Source organism: Galeopterus variegatus, unplaced genomic scaffold, assembly GCF_000696425.1.
Source record: "Galeopterus variegatus unplaced genomic scaffold, G_variegatus-3.0.2 Scaffold456, whole genome shotgun sequence".
Taxonomy (NCBI): domain Eukaryota; kingdom Metazoa; phylum Chordata; class Mammalia; order Dermoptera; family Cynocephalidae; genus Galeopterus; species Galeopterus variegatus.
Window position 1 is genome coordinate 582,876 of NW_007726567.1, and position 6,962 is coordinate 589,837.

General features: G+C 36.9%; 1 pseudogene; it reads left to right on the forward strand.

Moving 5' to 3' along the window:
- The first annotated feature begins 521 nt into the window (after positions 1–521).
- Positions 522–1,055, forward strand: LOC103587515 (annotated as a pseudogene).
- The last annotated feature ends 5,907 nt before the right edge of the window (positions 1,056–6,962 follow it).

Here is a 6,962-nt window from a genome sequence, read left to right on the forward strand (position 1 = left end):
TAAACATAGAAGAAACTTAAAAGCATATTACTGAGTGAAAGAAGCCAATCTGAAAAGTCTATATATACTAAAATTTCAACTAGATGACATTCTGGAAAAAATCAAACTATATCAGTGACCGTGAGGGGCTAGGGTGGAGCGATGGATGAATAGTGGGCACAGAGGCTTTTCAGGCCACTGAAACTATTCTGTGTGATATTATAACTGGATACATATCATTACAAATTTGTTAAGACTCATAGAATGTAAAACACCAAGCATGAATACTAATGTAAACTATGAGCTTCGGGTTATAATGCTGCGTCAATGTAGGTTCATCAATTGTGACAAATTTATCACTGTGGTGGGGAACACTGATAATGCGGGAGGTTACCAGTCTGTAGTCATATGGGAGGTACATGGGAAATCTCTGTACTTTGTTCTCTATTTTGCTCTTAACCTAAAATGCTCTACAAAGTACAGTCTATTAAAAAGTATGGGTGGATTCTGCTGGTCTGGATTGAAACCAGGGTGCCACTAAGATGCCAGCTTACTGCTCTTCTCTCATGGACCCCGACACCAAACTGATTGAAAACGTGGCACTGTTACCTATTAGAAGTTAGTTCAAAGGATCTGCCCCTAGAGAGACAAAAGGTACAGATATTGTGGATAAAGCCATCGACTATTTCAAGGCCAATGTCTTCTTCAAAAACTATGAAATTAAGTATGAAGCTGATAGGACCTTGATATATTTAACACTCTACATTTCTGAGTGTCTGGAGAAATTTCAAAAGAGCAATTCCAAAAGTCAAACTGAGACAGAAATGTATACACTGGGAATCATTAATTTTCCCATTCCTGGAGACCCCAGTTTTCCACTTAATGCAATTTATGCCAAACCTGAAAACAGATAGGAAGATGAAATGACAGTCTATTTACAGCAGCCGAGACAAGAGACTGGACAGAGACTTTGTGAGAAAGTTTTTGACCCTCAGAATGATAAACCCAGCAAGTGGTAGACTTGCTTTGTGAAGAGACAATTCACCAACAAGAGTCTTTCAGGACTGGGACAGTGAAGGGAGCCTGGGAAGCCACTGTCTCCAGAGCTATGAGCAGCATTTTACAGCAAGATGTACACAGTCCTTTTGCCTTTATTTCACACAGAAGAAAGAGCATGTCTTTACTTGAAAGTTCTTGATCAAGAATTTGGGTGGGGGAGGAGAGAGTGGGTTGTCCAAGGGTGATTTGAAATTTTGTGCAGTATTAAACTGGTGCTTAGTAAGAATAAGTAATAATAAAAAAATTTTTTTAATAAAAACAACAGCAAAAAATTATGGATAAAATCTGTATTCTAAAATATAGAAAATAGTTTTGAAAGAAAATAAGGACCTAAATAAGTGAAGCAATTATGTTCATAGGTTGGAAGTCTCAATATTGTTCAAATTAATGCATAGATTCAACACAATTTCAATCAAAATCCCAGTGGGCTTTTTAGAAAAATAGAAATTGATCAGGCAGTTCTAAAATCTGTATGGGAAATCCAAGGGCCTAGCATTGCTAAAGGAATGTATAAAATAAGAGAGATTTTAGGGAACTTACACTACCTGCCTACAAGATTTACTTATTATAAAGTCATTGTAACAAAGACAGCGAAGTCCTGGCATAAGAACAGACAACATGTTCAATGGAACAAAGTAGGGATTCTAGAAATAGACCCAGGCTTATATGGTCAATTGATTTTTGACAAGGGTGCCAAAGTAATTCAATGGAGAAAGGCTAGTCTTCTCAGCAAATGATGCCAGAAACCTGAACATCCACATGGGAAAAAGAAATTAACTTCACTGTTTAACTTGGCCACATGCAAAAATTATCTCAAAGTGAGGAATGGATTTAAATACAAAAGCTGATATTATAAAAATTCTAGGAAAAAAAGCATAGAGGAAAATCTATCTGACCTTGGAGAAGGCAAAGATTTCTTAAACAGGGCACAGAAAGAACAAACAATAAAAAGTTGATAAATTTGGCTTTATCAAAATTAGAAAACTTCTGCTCCTCAAAAATCACCAATGAGAAAATGAATGGGCATGCCCTGGGCTAACAGAAAATCTCTACCATACATTTATGAGAAGAACTTGTATTTTATGATGTAATAAGAAGAAAATAACCCCAATTAAAATGGGTAAAAGACTTGAGCATTTTACCAAAAATATATAAATAGTGATAAATCATGAAGAAGCGCTCAAGCTCATTTGTTTCATGTAAATGCAAATTTAAACCACATGAGACACCACTGCACACCCACTGAAGGGCTAAAAATAAGACAATGCCAGGTAGTGCTGAAGATGTGGATGCGGTGAACCTGGAGACATATGTTGCTAGTGGGAATGTAAAACTGTACAACTTTGGAAAGTATTTGTGCAGTTTCTTATAAAGTTAAATATGCACTTGTCAATATGACCCAGCACTTCCATACCTTTCTACTTAAAAGAAAAAAAATATATGTCCACACAAAGATGTGTCAGAAACTTTATTCTACAACTGGAAATAAAGTATTTAAGGGGAGATTGTGGTACATCCATACAAATGATTACCACCCAATAATAAGGAATACATTTCTGATATGCAACAATGGGGCCAGCTCTGAAAAACATTATGCAGAACTAATGACACCTGAAACAAAGACTTCATACTGTATAATTCATTTTATATGAATCTCTAATGCGTAGTGATAGAAGTCAGATTGGTGGTTGCCTAGGTTCAGAAGTAGTGTGGAGACTGGGAAGAACACAGGAAACATTCTGAGGTAATAGAAATGTTCTTAATTTTCATTATGGTGGTAGTTACAGGGTTTTACATATTTGCTGTGAGAGTTACGTGGGTGCATTTTATCAAATGCAAATTGTACTTCACTTAAGTTGATCTTTAAAATAGTTCTCAGTTATTTATACTGTAGTAAGCAACTGGAGAGTTACTACTTAAAATAGTATTTAAAATATTTAAACTATTTTACTATTTAAAGTAGTATTTAAAATATTATTTAAAATAGCTCAGTTATTTATACTGTAGTGAATAACTGGAGAGTTACTCACTACAGTATAAATTTCAGCAGCTATGTCATTTGATTTCCTGGTTTCACAATTATTTTCAAATTTCCCTCAACAACTTATATTTAAAAAGCACTAAGACTTTGTTAACACTTTCTCAGACCTATAACCCTGGTAAAGACAAAGTCATCTTTACTCTTTAAAGATGCATTGGCTTCTGACCTGAGGTTTCACGTCTGAATAAACCAAATTTTTAAAATTATTTTATATCAACTTAAGATAATACAGGGAATGGCAAAAGCTGTTTGTGGAGGGCATCCAGTTTTCTTTGAAGCCACGCTCTTTGTATTGGCTGTGGAGAGATGAGATGATATTCTATCTACCAATACAGGGGAGGAGGGCCGCGTGGTGAAGAGAACAGCGGGGAACAGAATACAGAACAAGAATCCTCACAAACTCAGAAATCACCTGACATTGATCTCATTTTGCAAACTGGTTCTTGTGGCCTTGTCTTTCTCCTCTCAATATATGCTACTGACAGACCCTACTCTTTGTTAGCGATATGCATGCGATATGATAACTATCAGCTGTTATTTCTCCTATAAAGGTATTTATAAGAATCCAAGAAAATAAAAAATACTTACTCATTAAGAAAAAGTCAGCAATGTTATTTCTATTGACTAGTACGACCAATACATTAGCACTGCTGACCAGAAATATAGGAGACTGAAGAGCATCATGGTTATGCCAAAGTTTGGGAGTTAGGCAGACAGGTTTGCTTCCTAGCTTCCCTGCTTTCTAGCTTTATAATCATTTGAAGCCTACTTCTTTATGTTTCAAATGAGTGTTCTAGTATCTACCTTATGATGTCTTATGAAGATTCAAAGAGAGAAGAAATGTAAGCACTGACTGAAGTTCCTGGTACTTTGTTCAATAACAGTAGCTTTGATTATCACTATGGATTTTATAAGGAATTAAGATTCCAGACTTCTAATGCTCATGGACAGCACCAGCAATGGACAAATCTTAATCTTTGTGCCCATGTTTCCTTCTCTTTAAATTGGAACATAATACCTTTCCTATCTATCTGATGAGATCATTAAGGGGATCTAATAAGAAGGAGCTCTGGAAATTGCAATGGGCTTAACAGTGTATACAATCTTTTTGTGTGTTGGTGGTAGGAGTGAAAAATAAGAGTCAGGGAAAAGTAAAATTAAAAAAAATAACCTTGGTTTTTAATTGAGTGAGATAACGTTTTGGGTAAGAAAAATGTATAATTGCATAAAGTACAAAATTATAAAATTTTAATAGGACTAGGAAGGTGAGAGACATAATTCTAATAAAATCAGAGTTGAAAACCATGGATTATTCTGAAAGTGTAAACAAATGGGAAAATGTTGGACTCCAGGAAATTATTGCTTAAGACCGCTAAAGATTAAAATTCAGTTTGGTTCTTTTTTTGGCCTACTCCAATGCACACCCACACACTCAATTCCACGTGATTAAGAGCTTTGTTCCTGTCATTTTCAACATGCTACTGCTTCCCAGAATTGGGAAGGCTTTGTGGGACAGGGCTCCCTGGTTCTTAAGTGTCCCTCCTTGCATAACTCTAGTTTATGAAGAGGTGTGCCAGAGGCAAAGTGCACATTGTGTCATTTCCAGGATTTATGGGGAACCAAATGCTGGAGTCAGAAGTTGCCAAGTACACATTTCATGTTGATTTAAAAGACAGTTAATGTCTAAAATTGAAAAGAACACAAGTGATTATTAATGAAATAGGTAACAGGAGCTAACAGTTAACAAGCAGATCACTTTTAAGTGTCCCAGATGACACTGATTTGCAATTAGGTAGCTAAAGCAGGCTCCTAATAAAATAAGCATCAATTTTCCGAATGATGGTCTTCTGTGACTGAGGCATTGAATCCTCTGACAATGAAGAGGCAGATGGGGCATTTTGATATGTCACTGGAAAGATCATTTTCTCTAGCTTTTCCATAAAGTTCTGTTTATACCCCTGACTTCAAGGCCATGATAACTTGGCAAGAAGCTACAATGGCTCACAAATGGATGCTTATAGAGGCATTAAGTTGTCCAGGCTTCGTTGCAGCCTGGAGAAAATGAAGGGGCTGATGGTTACTGTAAATGTGGACCTTTCCGTTGACTGGTGATATATAAGACTGATGACTAATAAACATACCCTACATGGGAAACATTTGAGTGATGACATCTTTTTTCTTTCACCCTTTTAACTAGCCACAATAGCTGGGATTTTACTTAAGGAATATATGGGAACCAGACTGAGCCCCAAGGCGGATCACCCTGGCAGCTGTAGAAAGAGAAGGCTATACTTTCCCATGTATGTTATCTGCATTTTTCTATGGTTTTAACATCTGCCAGGGAGATTGGCTTGGTCCCTGACATGCTGCACATTGAATGCCCAAGCCTGGTGGACAACTGTGCCCTAAGAAAAAAAGAGACAGGTTATTAGATTGTGGCCTGAGGCCTCTAACTCCAGTCATGGCCATGCTGCTTGGCTTTTTGGACAAATATGCCCACGAAGATTCTATGTATTCTTGGGCATAATTCATTCCTAAACCATCTCTTTCCTTGTGTTCCCAACAAGGAAGATAACTTGCAATTCCTTGATCCTCATAGGAGTATCGTGATGATCAAATGACAAAATCATTGTAACTTTGCAAAGCATAAAGCATAGTCTAACGTATATTACTGGCTGATGCCATTTTGAAACAAAGGAAAGAGTTTCTTAGACTTTCTTCATGAGTGATTTGTTATGTCCGGTTACCTATTTTTTGCCTGTAGATATACATTTCTGGGTACAAAATCAGCATGGTTTGCCATTAGATTCTATCATATGATGGAGCATGTTCCTACTCTTTTATCTACTCTTTTTTTCCTGCTATGTTGCTGAGATTTTTCTATGAAAAAAATAAATAACTTGCTTAATCGTATTTCCTTCCACTCTTGAACCTAAAGTAGATAAATTTAAGCACACAGGAAAATTACTCCAGTTCTCTAGATACTTTCAGCATCTTCAGAACATATACCTGCATAAAGATCTGGTCATTCTAGGACCACGTTATCATTGGGGAAGGGAAGCAGGATAGTCTTTTGCTCAGATACGTGGTTCCTTGTATTAACATAACTATGTTTAGTTGTCTAGAGTAGCTTAAAACCCGACGGACCATTTTATTTTACGTTTATTATGTACTACCAAAGTATGTCCAAGGGTCCAGCCTCTGTGTTTGAGAACTGAATAGAAGATGTTGAGGTCAGCACGACCTAACAGGAGTAGCGGGTCAGCGTGATCATTTGCACTCATTCCACTGATTTACATGTGCTGATCCTGTGGTCCACTCAAGGAATAATGCTGCCCCCTCAGCATGTCCTTTAATTACATTTGCTGCTAAGCCAAAAATACGCTATTTAGAATCAAGATTGCATGTCTAAGACGATGTGGAAAAAAATGCATAAAGTTATTTAAAAAGCTCTTCCTCCCTCCCACCCCACCCTGCCCAACTACATAAACATCCAAATACTATCTAGACCTCATTGTGAGCCTTACGAAGGCATGTTTCTATTGGCAACCAAGTTCCTTAACATCACTGTACACCGACTAGGAAAGAATCAGGATTGACGAAAACACAAAGGTAAGATTTGTTCTAGATGATTTATTCTGCTGTAATTTCTTCCAAGAGCTCCCTATCCCCAAAACACACACACCCCTTTTTTCCTTTAAATAAATAGTGAGCTTTGGAAGTCCTTTAACCTGTTTTTCTTATAGACATCTTTCTAAAAGAAAATAGAGACAGTGTATTCTGGAAGTTTATATAAGTTCCAAAAAAGGAGTCACTCTGGTGCAGTTTCAACCCTCACACAGCAGGTTTCTTTATGGCGAGCATGACAAAGGGCAGGCTGTGC